Source organism: Vombatus ursinus, unplaced genomic scaffold, assembly GCF_900497805.2.
Source record: "Vombatus ursinus unplaced genomic scaffold, bare-nosed wombat genome assembly UNPS02000580.1, whole genome shotgun sequence".
NCBI lineage: Eukaryota > Metazoa > Chordata > Mammalia > Diprotodontia > Vombatidae > Vombatus > Vombatus ursinus.
In genome coordinates this window covers 1,028,726-1,046,008 of record NW_020940358.1, presented here as the reverse complement: position 1 = coordinate 1,046,008, position 17,283 = coordinate 1,028,726, and the positions used below count along the sequence as shown (strand labels likewise).

Sequence of the window (17,283 nt, the reverse complement as noted above, 5' to 3'; positions counted from 1 at the left end):
TAAACAGAGGTGAAGTGACTTGTCCAGGGTCTCACAGTTAATAAGTGTCTGAGGCTAGATTTGAACTCAGGTCTTCCTGACTCCAGGCCCAGTGCTCTATCCACTGAGTCACCTAGCTGCCTAAAATGCTAGACAGATGCTAGTTATTATTGCTGAAGCCCATAGTGTACCTCTCTGTTGCCCTTTAGGTGACTCATAATTTTTCACGCTTCAGAGATAAAGAACTGTTACGATATGTCATTATCACTAGAAGGATATATATATATGTATATATATGTATATTTATATCATATATATATATATATATTTTTTTTTTAACCAAACCTATGATTTCATCAATCCAGGGAGCTAGCTTGGTGAGGAAGAACTCTTCCACAAGCAGATTAGCCTTATAGAGCTGTTGGAGATACTGGGAAATTAAGTAACTTCCTCTGGGTTACACAGAATGTGTCAGAGGTAGGACCTGAACCCAGGATCTCCTGATTCCAGGACCAGCTCTATGCCAGCCACTATGCTATAGATGATGCCATAGCACACAGAGTATAGGCCTGGAGTTAGGAAGATCTGAGTTCAAATTTGACCTCAGGCACTTACTAGCTGTGTGATCATGGGCAAGTCACTTAACTTCTGTCTGCCTCAGTTTCCTCAACAGTTACATGGGGATAATAAGAGTACCTACCTCCCAGAGTTGTTGTGAGGATCAAATGTGATAAAATTTGTACAGCACTATATAAATGCTTATTCCTTTCCCTTCCTCAATCTGGCCTCTCATAACTGAAGGAATATTGTTTCAGGGAGAAGCTGAGGATCATTCCAAGCACTGCCCAGTTTCCCAATAGCAGTCTAGCCTCCCCTCCTCCAGCTCTCTTTCTACTGTTCAATTCTGGGCTCAGATGATTCAGTGTCCAAGTCAAGATATACGCACCAGGAGCCTGGCTCAATGGGCTTGTCAATCATATTCCATATTATGGTCTGAACCATCAGGAATCTTCATCCACCTGGTTTGCTGATCAGGCTCAATTCTTTTGTGATTACAGATCTCAGTTAGGAGGCAATGTTTCAGGGCTCAATGCCCTCAGCATGATGTCATCTGCAAACAGAAGCATCTGGAGGCCTTGCCATCTGCAGGGGATCCCTCGTTGGGCTGGACATCACCCATGTCGGTGGCAAACAACTCTGATGAGCAGATGTCTTTCCGTTTTATGCCTCATTTCACATTAATACCCGGAGGCTCATCAAATAGAGTTTGAGAGGCAGTGTAATGTGGTGTAAAGAACCCTGCCTTTGGACTCAGAGAACCCAGGGTGGAGTCCTGGTTCTTGCACTTATTGGACAAGTCACTTAATCTCCCTGGGCCTTGGTTTTGTTCTCTGGAAATGGAAGGAATTGGACTAGGTGAACTTTTAAAGTTCCTCCCAAGGGGCAGCTGGGTGGATAGAGTACTGGACCTGAAGTCAGGAGGACCCGAGTTCAAATCTGGCCTCAGACCAAACACTTGACACATACTAGCTGTGTGACCTTGGGCAAGTCACTTAACCTCAATTGCCTTAAAAAAAAAAGTTCCTTCCAGTTCTAAAGCAGGTATTTGTTTTGACTATATGTGTTTGTAATTTTTTTTTTGTTTTGTTTTGGTTTTTTTGCTTTCTCAATTGGGGACAAGAATGTGGGGAAGAATATGGAAAATAAAATGAAATAAAATAAAATTTAAATTTTTTTATAATTTAAAAAAGAATCCCTCAACACTTCATAACTGTGTCACCTCCAGTATGAACATTGTGCATACTTAGTCTAGACCAAGTCCAGTCTTATTCTAGTCTGCGCATACTAAGTCCTTTTGTTGTTCAGTTGCTTCAGTTGTGTGTGACTCTTCCTGACCCCATTTGGGGTTTTCTTGACAACAATATTGGAATGGTTTGCCATTTCCTTCTCCAGCTCATTTTACAGATGAGGGAACTAAGGGAAACAGGGTTTAGTGACTTACCCAGGGTCACACAGCTAGTAAATGGCTGAGGCTAGATTTGAACTCATGAAGAGAGTCTTCCTGACTCCAGGCTCGACACTCTATCCACTTCGACACCTAACAGCCTGTCTTTGTTTTATAGTACCATTTTCATACCCTTATTCAGCACACTGTACACTGTGATGCTTGAGGCTACACATGGTATCTCTACTGCTGTCAAGAAGAGAAAAAAGAGTTTATTATGAAAATCTTCACAGATCTTTTCCATTGTCTCCCTTATTTGAGATGATTTTTCTTAGTTGGGATCTTGCCAAGCTTTCTTGGCAATATTTTTCTATTCACTGCTTCTCACAACGAATTGTGAGGTGATACTGTTTATAATATCCCATCATCCTTCTCCACAAGATTCCACAAATGAGCTACATACTGTGTGCCTTTGCCTGTCATATCTCTCTACTTGCCAAGACTGTAGATTTGCTGGCTGAAGTGGTTTTTAGAATCTTTTGATCTCCTCATTATGGGCAACTGATTTACATTGGTTTAAACTTCCTTAGAAAATGGTGATGTATGTATAATGGATATCATATTGTTTACTTCTCAAGGGGTGAGTGGGAGGGAGAGAATTTGGAACTCAAAATTTTGAAAAATGAATGTTAAAAAAATTGAGCTGTAATTGGGAAATATTTAATTGAAATAAATAAAAATATATGAAAAAGAAAATGGTAATAGCCAGTGTTTATGTCTGTTCTCTTGTCCATTTCCCATTTTTTTGGCATCAGCAGGTTGTTTTAGTAAGTCCAGCTAGAGTTGTCTCACTTATGTACTCTATGTTCTCATTTTATTAATTCATCTAATTTGATTTCTACTTAAAGAAGCTGGTATTCTGACTCTACATAAATGGTTGCTTCAGAGATGACTCTTATATCAGTAACCACTCACTTCCTTTCTGTTTAAACATAATCCATTTCATTTTTATCATGTTATCAAGTTCTTCCTTTATCCAGAATCTCCCTCTTCTTTTCTTGAAGTATTCATGATATATAGACATGAAGTTTCAATATATTCTATAAGCTTTTGCCTTTATTTCTTATTTGTGACCCATGTTTTCCAACATATTTTTGTCATCCTTTTGCCCATCTCTGAAATGAAGTCCCTAAGGATCAAGTATATGTGTCATTTAATTTTGGAGGACCTTAACAAGTTCTTCACAGAGTTTCTCTATAGCCTCAGATGTTGGTGCATAAGCTGCATTTATTTTTATAGAAATCTTTTTTTTTTTTGTGCAAATGCTTATCCTAAGTACTAAAATACGCGATGATAAACTTTCCCATGAAATTCTGTTGCCATTTCCTTTGGATACAGGATGAAACCAACTCCATCAACTCCTTTATTTGCCTCTCCAAGGAGAATTTCTGAACCATCCTCTCATCTAGTCACAATTTCCTTTTGTCTTTTCATTACAGTTACAGTGGAAACGTCAACTCTGATTTGATTCAGAACCTCTAGGAATCCATCCACTGTAGAAGGATCTCACACACCAGATAACAACAGCTGGGTTAATGCTTATAGATGGTCCAAAACCCAGACCCTTCTTGTTATTCTGTAGCTCTTTTCTTTTAAAAAAAATTTTTATTATTTTTATTTATTTTTGTTTTATTAAAACTGCTTTCTTTATTAACAAAGCCTCCCTCTAGATTTGTGCATCTCTACAATGTTCAAAAGTGTTACACCCATGGTGTTAAGACAGTCACTGAAAATTTTCATAAAGTAGATGATTAAAGTGAATATTATGCTTCATACCTACTATCCATTTCACATACAATCAATCCACCTCTATAGGAAATTAAGAAGTCTCTCTATGTCCCAAAGGAAACATCTGTTTAATGATCTTCCATAGCTTACTGTAATAGAAACAGCAAAGTTCTGATGAATATATGGTTCAAGATAGCTTGTCAACACAATGTTCTGTCATTTTCTTCAGCAATCCAAGTTACTGCAGTGCTATAATTTGTTTTGTGTCATAATTTAGTGTTACATAAAGGTATTGCACAATCACTGCAGAATGCATTGTGATTCCCAAATGACAGATTATTTCATCTGAACAAAGTCTCACCGCCAACGAATGGAAGAGCTTTCCCATAGGAGTTGCTTTCTCTGTTCGATGTGCTTTAAAAAGTGCTTTGAGAGGGCAGCTAGGAGATGTAGTGGATAGAGCCCCGGCCTTGGAGTCACAAAGACCTGAGTTCCTATCTGACCTCAGACACTTGACACTTACTAGCTATGTGACCCTGGGCAAATCATTTAACCCTTAGCTTTTACTACTAGTGTGTACAATTTTAAGGCAGTTAAGGAACATTAACTGTTGAAGTGAAGACAGCCTAACTTGACTTAACTACTATATTTAGTGGATTAGTGTTGGTTTTTGAATTTTTGAGGAGGAATGCTTTCCATTCATTCAAGCCCTTAAAGTCAGTGTCTATTTAGCTCAAGGAAGGTTTTTTTTTTTTTTAAATGAGCCTAAATTGCCATCAGATTCTGACCAATAGGGTAATCAAAGGAGAAATAGTAACTATAGAAGTTACAAAAAATCTATTAATTTTCCATTCTATCCTTATGGCCACTTTTCTTTGTTGTTTTAATTGTATAATTAAAAATCCTGAGCTTAAACAACAATCTTAGTGCCAACTTGCCAAATAGATGGTCAGCCAGCAAAAATGTAATTTACAACCATGAAACTTTAGACTTTAGATTTATTTAGGGTTATTTTATACAGGTTTACATAATATCTAGTTTAATCCAGAACAAGACAGCTCCCCCTCAGTGAAACCCTGGCCTAAATATATTTGCTTTACATATTTAGCAAGAAGATACATTAAACACAGATGTCGATCTACACAGGACTTCCTTCAAAAGCTACAATTAAGGATCCTCCTAGTTTTTCAGAAATACAAGCCCAGTTGAGGTCTTCTGGCTCATTGGCTTGATGTTGGATTTGAAATTTCTTTTTGATTGCATCCTTAGAGCTTGTGTAGATCATTTTACTTTTGAGAAGTACTAGTTCAGAAAAAAACATTAATTCTTCTTTTCTTGATTCCTTTGTTTCAAAGCTTGTATCATATAAAGCATAGGAACAATCCTGTTCAGGAAACATTACCACAAAATGCTTGAAAGGATCTGTAATGGTTACACTAACATCTCTCCCACTAAGATCTCTTTGCTTTCTTCCACAATGATGCATTTTTTTTTTGTCAGCACTGAGACAAAAGATAACTGCCTTCTTTATTTTCTTGATTTCTTCTGGAGTGGAACATTTCCAAACCGTCACATCACAGAAAATGCAGACTACTTAATCAGCTACTTGCACTCCTGGGGCCATCTTTCCAAAGGCCACAAGCCAGAACATGGTCAGTTTCCTGGGTCAAATGGGGCGGAGAGGAGGGAGAATGAAGAGTCCAGACACTGCTACCATCAAAAGTGTGAAGGGACGTCTTCTTCCCAGAGAGGGGATGGAGGAGAAACTATGGCTGAGGTGTCCAAGCTGCCCAGGAAAGCTGGCTGGCGAGGGAGTGATCCTCTCTCTCTTCTACAACTCTGCTATTGTCACTGCAGCAGCAGAAAGGAGCTTCATGGGAATGAGAACCACTTTGTACCTATCTTTATTTGATGGGTTGCTGTGGCCAAAGAATCCATCACTCAGCAGTCAGCTTAATGAACCCCTCTTTACGTGGAAAAGTAGGGCACATGTACAGAGATAAGTATAATACAAGGACAGGAATGAACGGGCTGAGAGGAGCAAGAAATTGGACAATGTGCCACTGGAAAATCTGAGGAAGAAGAATGTACTAACTCGAGTGATCACAGGAGGCTTCTTAGAGGTAACACCTGAGTTGACTCTTGAAGGAAGAAAAGGATTTTGAAAAGCAGAGTTGAGATAAAAGTGCATCCCAGGTATAACATGAGTTGTGCAGAACATGTGCAAATGTTCCCTGCCTGTTTATGGCTGATCAATCAATCATTAAACATTTACTATACGCCCACCATGTGTAATCACATGTGTGAGAACATTTGAGTATAATAGAAATAATGAATTCCCAGCAGCTTCTGCCCATGTGGTGACTCAATGCTGAAAGGAAATTTTGGGATGGCACGGCAAAGCCTGAGTGGTCCCTTGGTCCTCTCCCTGGAATCTCATGATCCTTCCCCTTCCAGGCATGGGGAAAACTGACATTGTCCTTCAGGACTATAATTCCCAGAAGCCCATGCAGCCAGGTCCCATAGCCCTTCCCTTCGCACAGGGACAAAAGGTCTGAATACCTGGTTACATAGGAATGGGGGCACAGCTTGTGTGAATGCACAAAGAGATATGGAATATCAAGTTCAGGCAATAGTTTAGTTAGCCTGTTTGGCTAGAATGTAATGTTGATGATAATATATACCTTGCTTTCAAGTAGCTTACCATTTTCATGAGGGGACATACATCAACATCTGAGTGGTAGAGGAATTCTTTCTATGAAAACATCTGCCTTACAGGAGCACTAAAGGCAGAAAGGCAAGTGGACAGGAGCCACAGCTACTCAGAGTTCAACTTCTCCATAAATCATCAGGTAACAATTCAGACTGCAGGTGCTCCAGTTCCCAGACCCCCTTCAGTCTCTCTCTGGCATGCAGAGCAGAACCCAATCTGGGTTCCTGCAGTTTCCATCCCAAATCCCACCTAGCAATCAATCAACAAATCAATAATTATTTATTAAGTATCTACTATGTGCCAGGCTATCCCTCTGTGTATTCAGGAACAGCCTAGCCTGGGTTCCTTATGGCTCCTTAGAAATCAACCCAGGTTCATTTAGTTTAGGGTGGTATACATAAAAGTGATCCTTTTTAAACTCCTTGAGATTAAGTATTATTTCAATTTTTTTGTATCTGTATCCCCAGGACCTGGTGCCTCATCTGCCACATAATGCTTGTTGATTAATTGATTTATATGTAATTATATAAATAACTAATAAATTATTTAGTATAACAAATAAACATAATTACATAAATAATTAACTTATTTCATAACTTTATGTAAATGTAGCTCAGACTACAATCTATTAAGATTCTTATTTCCTTACCAACTTTAAGTAACCTGAAGGACTCTATGCTCACATTAGAGATAGAAATAAAGATTTTATACAGCTTTAAAACTACCAGGCAGCCTGGCACACCCACTCCAGGAGGGGTGAAATCTGACATCTCCAGCCTCCTCTGGTTATATTCTTTGTCAGAGGCTTCACTTCTGCCAAGGAAGCAGTCACACCTAGGGGCTATTTGCAGTGGAGGGTGATCAGACATTTGTAATATCCAAATCTAATATCAAAGTCACAAAGGGAGGAAAGGGAACAGTCTCATCACCTGACAGACGAGGATCCCCAAACATCCTGACTCTTGGGGGAAAAGCTTTTGCCTCCTAGCTTATCACTAGGTGATAATCAAAGGAAATCGAAGGATTTCTTTGACATGTTTGACATCAACTTCTTTTACCCCTCCCACCCCAGACCTAGGGCCCCTAGATCAATCACAGTGTGCTGACAGTCCCCCAGCCCATGTAGCATCTCAGGCAGGTAGTCCACAGGTCTTCGTCGGACCTGTTTGACATAAAAGAGTTGACTACTTTGTTCTAAATGCCTTTAGCACAGCGTGATGGGATCTTGATAGCAACCCCATTTACATTAAGCCCCTGAAACTACACAAGTCACCATTTTCCATCCCCCTGGCACCATTAGGATGAGTATAATGCAGGCTAGAAAGCCTGGAACAAACTCAAGCCATTTCAAATAGGAAGTCCCCTCAGCCAACCAAGATCTCAAGTTGGATCACCCTCCGTGTCCCACTCCCTAAGTGTGGGTGTAGCCAGAGGTTCTGTCCTAGCCTTGGTTCTCTTTTCTTTCTATACTCTCTCTCTTGATGATCTCAGATCCCAAGAGTTCAATTATTATTTCTGTGTAAATGATGCCTAAATCAAGCAATCAGCCCTTATTTCTCTCCTGAGTTTCAGTTCCGCATCACCAATTGCCTGCTAGACATCTCTGACTGAGCCTGTGGTAGACGTGTCAAACTCAACATGCACAAAACAGAAACCATTGTCTTCTCTGTTAAACCTGCTGCTCCTCCTCCAAACTCCCCATCTCTGTGGAAGGCTTCACTATCCTTCCAGGAATGTATGATTGCAACTTCAGAACGGTCCTTGAGTCGGCATTCTCTCTCACTCCCCACAGGCAAATCAGTTAACATGTTTTTGCCAATTTTCCCTCCACAAAATCTCTCCCTTATATATGCCCTTCTCCCCACTCACATAACTACCATTTGTGTTTTCATAACTTCTTCATCTCCTGCCAAGATTACTACAGTAATCTCCCAATTGGTCTCCCAGATTCCATTCTCTCTCCTCTCTGCCTCAGCTTGCATCCTCCACACAACAGCCAACAGAATCTTCCTAATGGGTCACTTCCCGGCTCAAGAACGTTCAGTGATTTCCTGTTGCCTCTAGTACAAAATGCAAACTTCTCATTTGGCATATATTACATATTTCATATATTGCAATGACCATATATTTCATATATTTTATATATTATAATGACCAAGCAAGAGAATATACCTCCCACCATTCTTTGCAGAGGTTGGGACCTATGAGTGTGCATTGCTGGGTATCATGTCACACTTGGTTGATTTGTTGGTTAATTCTACAGAACTGTGGTTTTTTTTTTTCCTTTTTTCTTTGTTATAAGGAAGGCACTCTAGAAGGGGAAGGAGGAGGAGAGGCATATATTTAAATGAAAGTGCTGTAAAAACAAGATATCAAAATAAATTCTAAATTAAAAACACTAAAAAAATCATAAAAAATAAAGTCCTTCAGAGTCTGGCTCCAGACTATCTTTCTAGTCTTATTATTTTCCTTCACATACTGTATGTTCCAGTCTACATACTGGCCTATGTGTGCTTTCCCAAAGTCAGCATTTTATCTCTTCCCTCAGCATCTTTGCACAGACTGTTCCACACACCTGGAATGCCCCCTCCCCTTCTCCTCTCTCTCTCCCCTCCCTCCTCTACTTCTATCCTCCCCCTCTTACAATACAATCCCCAACTTACTTCAAGGTGACTCAGCTCAGGTGATTTCTGTGAGAAACCTTTCCTGGTCCCTGTATTGTTAATGCTCTCATCCTCCAATAATATAATATTTGTGAAGTGCTTAGCATGGTGCTTGGCACACAGCAGGCACTAAATAAATTCTTGTTCCCCTCCCTATTCCCCTCTTATATTGAATTAGCTAATAAATTATCTGTGTAAATGTTATTACTTCCACCCATCCCACCCCCAGGAGACCCTCAGCTCCTTGAGGGCAGGAGCTGTTTTCTGTTTTGTTTCAGCTTCCCTGGCTCCTAGCATGATTCTTTCCTCATAGTGGATGCTTTAAAAATGCTCATTGAATGGAACTGCTGTCAAGGAAGTGTTATTGAAAAATCTGAGGTGGTAGAGATCAGGTTTACCTGAAGGGCCATGGGAAGGCTTCATGGAGAGAACACCTTAGGTGAACTTTGAAGAAAGGGAGGAATTTTCACAGAGTAACATGGTGTTGAGTTGGGAAGAGGTAGGGAACCCCGGTCGTTCTAACAGGAGCAGGAGTTTCTTAGCCTTTTTTTGTGTCATGGACTACCCTGTTGGCAATCTGGTGAAGCCAATGGGGCCCTTCTCAGACTGTTTGTAAACAACTGAAGGAAATGCTAAATTTCAGTTAGAGATTAGTAAAAACAAAGATGTAATTTTTTTTTCCCCATCCAAGTTCATGCAACTCCTAAAAACTATCCACGGACTCTTTAGGGTAATCCATGGAGCCCAGGTTAAAAACCTGAGTGAGAAGGTCATTTGCACAGAAGTAATCATTAGTTAACTGCACAGAAACAATAATTGAACTGATGAGCTGGGAGAAGACCTTTTGTGAGGGCTGATGACCACCTCAGAGTTCCCAAGAATCCCTTTTTGGTCTTGGGGGGAGGGTGGGGGAGGACATATAGAGTGGGTATTGGGCTCCCAAAAGTCCATTTTGAATGTCTCTGACATTCCAGAGACAAGTCCTTTCCTGATATGTGCTTAATGCTGCTTGACTGATGCACCCACTTTGTGTATTCGTGTTGACCTATATAAATATCTCCCTTTCTTGGTCTCTTCACACTGACTTTCCCCCTCCCTGACCCCATTCCTTTCCTACCCAGGCTCAGCTTGCAGGTCTGAATTGTTTCACATCTGAACCATCAGCATCCAGCACCCAGCACCCAGCACCCAGATGAGACTGGTACTGGGGCCTATTTGTGCTCACACCTCACTGCTACAAAGGCAAAGTTGCAGAGGGGTTGAGGAAGAGGGGACTTCGTGTTCAGGGGCCCAAGACCCCTTCCTGTGGTTTTGTTGACTGTGAATATGGGGGTGGCAGGATGAGGGGGTGTGTAGTACTGCTGAAACATATTGAATATGAGTCACTAAAAACAAGTGAATCAAAGAAAAGGGAAGATTAGAGTGTGAGATATTAGTCAGGGTGGGGAGAAATACCTCCCCACTTCCCCACACACACATACATAGGAGGGGTCCAATAGATATGACTCTTCTTCTGGGAAGGGACCCTTCCTTCGTGTATTGGCACATGACCTTAGAAAGAAGCCCCCCAATTTCTGCCCCTTTAGAGGGGTTCATTCAGAAAAGAAGAGAGAGACATAGGGTTCTAGGTTGGATCTTGGGGAGGAGAAAGGGAACCATCCTGGAAAACTCCTTACATGTAGTCAGGAAGGCACTGGACACTCTGAAAATAACTGACATTTCTGACAAATGTGCTTGCCTCAAGGTGGTGAGTCATTGGTCTCTTTCTTGGTCCTAGATATATCTATATATCTATACAGATATATCTAGATATATAGGGTTCTGTTAATCTGGGGTCCAAGAATTTTTAAAAAATATTTTGATAACTCTATTTCAATATAATTGGTTTCCTTTGTAATCCTACATATTTTATTTTATTAATTTAAAAACATTATTCTGAAATGGATCCATAGGCTTTACCAGTCTTTACATGACATTAAAAAGATTTTAAAATCCAGCAATGGAAGCCCAGGCTACTCGACTGTTTTTGGCCCATGCCCTGTGAGCTGATCTGGACCCAGGTTTTTCCCTTCTCTGCTCTGTCCTTTTGCTGACCCCACCCATCATCTCCATGACAAAAACTTCCTGGTTACTGATGCTATAAGGAATGCGACCAGTTGCACCACATAGGTTCCTGGTTCTCCCCTCCAACCTGAAACCCCGGGAGACAGCATAGCCTGATGGCTCATCCCATGCAGGCACAAACATTCAAAGATGGGAAGCCCAGAAAGCAGCAAGATTATCCTGTGCAGTTACCATGGTTACCATAATAGTAATAAGAACCAACAACTCTTGGCATCTTCCGCCTTCCCTCCAGCAGAAACAAAGAAATGGGAGAAGAGGATAGATGAAACTCTTTCTCCTCTTCCAGTGCCTTTGTCTCAAGGCACCAGAAGCCTTGGCTCTGGGGGAATGGCTTCTAGGGCCACTCTCAGGGTGGGCCAGAGCAACATTCCCCTTTCCCCTTCTCTGAAGCTGGCCCTGGGCCCCTCCCTATTCCCTTCAGGCCGAGATATTTGGTTGCAATGCTGGAGAGCCTGGCATTAACAGAATTGCCTGTGCTGGACCGGCCCAGTGCCAGAGAGGACTGCCAATACCTGTCTCCTGGCACTGGTTTCCCCCTCTCAAACCATCATCCCTCCAGGAAACTGCTTCCTCTATGGTCAGCACTCCTGTCTTGGACCCTTCTTCCTGGGGCACAACTGGGGGCCTATACTCCAGCTTTCACCTATGGTCTTCCTTTTTAGGCCCAGTACCCCTGGGCACTTCTAAATCTTCTCCACCTGGAGGACCACAGGGTGATCAAAGGGCCAAAAGATGTTAGAGAAACTAGGGTTACAAAGGTTAAGTGACTTGCCTAGGATCTTACAGCTAAGAGTGACCAAGGTGGAATTTGAACCCAGGTTTTTCTGACCCCAAGTCCAATTTTCTACTAGACACCTAGGTGCAGCTAGGTAGCAAAATGAATAGAGCACTGGACTTGAGGTCAGGGAGACAAAATTTAAATTGTATCTCCTGTGTGACTAGCTGTGTGACCCTGGGCAAGTCATTTAACCTTGGTCTGCCTCAGTTTTTTCATCTGTAAAATGGGGAGAATAATAATACTTACACACACATATTCTGTTGTTGTGAGGATAAAATGAGATAATATTTTTAAAGTGCTTTGAAAATATTAAAGCTCTATGTAAATGCTAAATTCTTCTTCTAATATTATTATTATTATTATTCTACAGTGCTTTTAATGGAGATCAACCCCATCAATGGTGATGCTCCCTCAGCTATTTCTAGAGCCAAGAGCTACAATTTGGTCCAAGTTAGAGGTCAGAATACAAACCAGTGCATAACCCCTTTGCAGCCCAACCCAGTGTGGCTCACAAGGCCAAAGAGGAGCGAGGTGGCTCCAAACACATTCCTCTCCCTGGGACATTTCCTACTAGAGAGTACCCCTCAGAAATGAGAAGAATATGGCCCACCACCTCTTCTCTTCTTGGTACTCCCCTCAGCCCAGATCAAAGAAACTAATGCCACCATCTGTCTCTAGAGACCGAGTCACAAAAATCAAAGAAATCTCACAGAAAAATCTCCCTCCAATGTAGAAGGCAGAATAAGAGACCCCCTACCATTTATCTGCGATCTCAAAAGCCCCCAGGTCCTACCCTGAATAGCAGAATAGCAAAACTCCGGGGAGATAGTGAGTAAGGCCAGGCCAGCCCCTCCTCTCACATTCCAAGATGTGGAGGGGGCTCCTCAGGGTGGTGAGGAGGAGAATAGAAGACTCTGGGGCTCAGGGCTGATTGAATGATTCATTCTTTCTTCAGAGCCCCTTTCGTGATGGAAATACCAAGGGGGGGGAGGGGTGCTGCTCCCCTGATGAAAGCTAAGTAAGAGCTACAACTGTTACCATAGTGACGTGCAGTTGAGACCGTAGGATGACAAGCTTTGCATGGAGCTGGGAGCAGCAGAAAAGCTGAATTGGTTGGAAAAGAAGGAGGGGCTCAGGGGCCACGGATTATCCTCTTGGGTGGGGCCTTCTGGTGTCATTCTCAGCAGGGACCCCCTGATGATCTGCCACTTGGGGGGGCTGGGGTAGAGAAGGCTGCTTCATAACCGGGAAGTATCTGCCCAGGTCTCTCCTGAGCTCACAGGGTGTATGTGTGGGAGGAAACCGTTCCCATATCCTCATTCAAGAAGCATCAGCTGGTCTTGCCCTGGATGTGGAGTTAGAGGATCCTGGGTACAAATCCCAGCTTACTACCTGTTCTACCTTAGGCAATAAAAGTAAACATCAACAACAACTAGTATTTATGTAGTACTTTAAGGCTTGGAAAGCTCTTTGAAAATGGCACCCCATTTGGCCCTCACAAAAACCACTGTGAGGTAGGTGCTATAATTATGCCCATTTTACAGATGAGTAAACTGAGGCTGAGAAAGGTTAAGTGAATTCCCCAGGGTCACACTAGTAAGTCTCATAGCTAGTAAGTATCTGATGCCGGTTTCTTCCTGACTCTAAATCCAGAGCTCTAGCAACTGGACCACCTAGCTGTCTCCAAGTCAGCTAATCTTTTTGGGTCTCCATTTCTTCAACTATAAAATTGAGGCCCTCTAAAGTCTCTCCCAGTACTAGCTCTATGATCCCATGACCTCCCAGGGACCACGGAATTCCCTCTGCTTCCAAATACCTTCTCTGACCAATATCCACACTGCAAATTTCAGGAGTGTCTATGCTTCTTACCTTTTAATCCCTAACTGCGAACCTTAAAGCCGTTCCGCTACAGATTTAGGGGACTCAGACATATGGGGAAGTGGTTGTTTGGCTCTTAGTTATCATTCTTTCCCTCCAGCCCAGGAATCAAGAGCTCATTAAAGAATAATGCTCACACCCTTGGCAGGTACGAGCTCCCCCAGCATCAGTTCCTCAGCTGAGGTATCCCCTCCCCTAGTCCCAAAGACAGGTACAATCCACACACAGGTTAGCTGAGCCTAGGAGATGGGGGGTAGAGCAGATCTGCTCACACCCCAAGCCTCACCCTAAGAAACATGTCTTTGGCCTGGCCTATTCCCCCAAACCCAGGTTAAATCAAGCCCCAGGTTCCTCTACTCAGTGTGATAAGACGTATATGCCGGGAGTAGGGGACTTCAGAGCTGCCCTCTCATTGCCCACCAGAGTCACTCTTTTCTCTGGAGGAGGGGCTCTTAACCTGATATTTCCCCTGTCATACTCAGGAATCTGCAGATGGATTTCAGGGGGTCTGAGAACCTGAGTGGGAAAAAATTGCATCTCTACTTTCATTCACCTCTAACTGAAATTTGGCATTTCCTTCCATTAATTTTTTTTTTAAAACAACACATTATTCTGAGGCAGGGCATATAGGCTTCATTAAACTACCATGACACATTAAAAGATTAAGATCCCCTGCTGTAGAGGAATCAGCCAATTGGAGTGGTTAAGAAGTCCTTCAAGGGGGCAGGACTATAACCAGGTCAAGCGATGTAGATATCCTGGGGGCTGTCCAGAAAAAGGAATGAGAGAAGGGAACAAGTATTTATTCTGTACCTACTAAGTGAAAGGCACTGTGCTAAGCACCTTACAGATATGATCCCCATTTTACAGTTGAAGAAACTGAGGCAGACAAAGGTTAACTGACTTGCCCAGGGTCAGATAGCTAGTAGGCTAGATCTATTCTGACAGGATTTGAACTAAGGTCTTCCTAAACCAGGCCCAATGCTCTAACCATTGTACTACCTAGTTGCCTCTAGGGCAAGGGGAAGATAGGAGGACTAGAAATTGTGATAGGAAGCATGTGTCTGAGGTGCTAAACCAAGCACCCACTAACCTGACTTGCCTATTGCACCAAGACACTCAATTTGATAGCAAACATTTGTTACAAGCAAGGTCCTGTGTTAGGTGTCAAAACTGCAAATAGACATCAAAGGTCCTGTTCTCAAGGAGACCCAGCCTAATGAGGGAAGCTGTTACACAAGGCAGAGAAAGTGCTCTAAAAAATGTGAGAAGGGAGGGTGGTTGGGGAGGGAGGAAGGGAGAAAATTTGGAACCTAAAGTTTTAAAAACAAATGTTTCAAAAAATTGTTTTCACATGCAACTGGGAAATAAGATATACAGACAATGGGGTATAGAAATCTATCCTGCCCTACAGGAAAATTGAAGGGGAAAGGGATAAGAGAAGGGGGGAAGATAGAAGGGAGGGCAGATTAGGGGAAGGGGTATTCAGAATGCATTCCATTTTGGGGTGGGGGGAGGGGTGAGATGGGGAGAAAAATTGGAACTCAAAATCTTGTGGAAGTAAATGTTGAAAACTAAAAATTTAAAAATTAAAAAAAAAAATGTGAGGAGGGAGAGATCACTTTTACTGGGTTGTTGATGGAGATGAAGGAGGTGAGCCTGGGAAGGACTCACCTAGGAGGTACATGAGCTAGGCCTTGAAGGGAAAGACTTCAATGGATGGAGATGGCATTAGGAAGGGGCTTCATTCTAAGGACCACAAAGATGGGACATGGCTGAATAAGAACGATGGAATGTGGAAAATGTAAAGGGTGGTTTGAATCTCAGTTCTCCAACTTTCCCCCAATGTGACCTTGTTACTAAATCTCTCTGGGTCCCAGTTTCCTTATCTGTAAAATTGAGAGGGTTGGACAAGAAGATCTCCAAAGGCCCTTCCTACTCTAAATCTATGCTCCTATGATCTTATGAGACAGTCCGGGCAGGTAGGTTGAGGCCGTGATGTGGATGGCCTTGCATGCTAGGATTCGGCGTTTATAGGGATAAACGTTTATAGGGACAAAATTTAATCTCCAGTGGGGAATTGCTGAAAATTTCTGGGTAGAAGAGGAAGTTGATCAAAGTGTTGCATTAGGAAGATTATTTGAATAGCAGCACAAAGAATGGATTGGAAAAGGGATAGAACAAAGGCGGGAAGACCAGTTAGGAGGCTGTTATAATAGTCTGGGCAAGAAGAGAAAGGGCCTAAACTGCAGCAGTGGCAGGGGCAATGAAGACTAGGGGACATGGGATAATGTTTTGAAGGCAGAAATGATAGATTATGGTTGTGTAGGAAGAGACAAGAATCAAAGGGACCTCCAAGGTTGTGAGCCTGGCAGACTGGGAGGAGGTGCCATTAACAGGGAGAAAGGTTAGTGGGAAGGGTACTTTTAGGGGAGAAATGAGATCTCTGGATGAGCAGGCCCAACCATATAGGTCCATCCCTGCTCCTGACTCTCCACTTCACTCAGGTCAGGGGTAGGGAGGAGCTGGCACTACATGATTTAATATACCTCTTTTCTGGACACAAAAGAGCAGGAAAGCACTACCATACCTCACTTATCAACAGTATGAGTACCATTTATATACTGGAGCCGTTTAAGGTCCACGAGCTGCTTTCCCCAATACATACAATACAAGTCTTTCCTTGGAGTCTTACCTTGTAGACCTGAGAGAAGAAACCACTCCCAATAAGTTCAGCATCAAAGTTCTCCCAGAATTCCAGCCTCCGGACAGCGGTGCGTAGTCTCTGCCAGCGATCAACCTGGAGATAGGTGTCTGAAGACTCCCCATCATAGGATCCTGGGCTGGACGGTTCAGGGGGCATCGTGCCTGTCTCACACATGACGGGGACTGCTAGAGGATGATAAAGCAGACGACCAGGGACCTAAGGACAGGTCAGAGTGTGTGTGTGTGTGTGTGTGTGTGTGTGTGTGTGTGTGTATGCCAGGGAGACAGGGATTTGCATGGTCAAATGTCCCCCAAATGGCATCACCAATGTAACTGGGATCCTGCCAGATTCTGATCCCCAGCCCAGCCCCTCGGGCAAAGACATTCTTGTGTGACTTTGGGTAAGTCATCCGATCACAGAGCTACAGCTGCAAGGGACTCGAAGACCATCCCCCTCATTTTACAGATGAGGAAACCTAGGGCGGTTAAATGGTCCAACTAGGAAGAATCAGATATGGGAAATGAACCCAGGTCCTCTCTCTCTAGAGCTACTGATCTTTTCCACTGTACCATGAATTTTAACTCTGTAAACCTCAGTTACTCCATCTATAAAATGGGATAATTCTTTTACTCCCTGACTCAGAGGAAAGTGTTTATAAATCTTCAAAGGTTATAGAAATGTGAATTGTTGGTGTTGTTATTGCTATTG

General features: G+C 42.5%; 1 pseudogene; it reads right to left on the bottom strand.

The window, feature by feature from the left end:
• Nucleotides 1–4,724: 4,724 nt before the first annotated feature.
• Nucleotides 4,725–16,635, bottom strand: LOC114035981 (annotated as a pseudogene).
• Between the last annotated feature and the right edge of the window lie 648 nt (nt 16,636–17,283).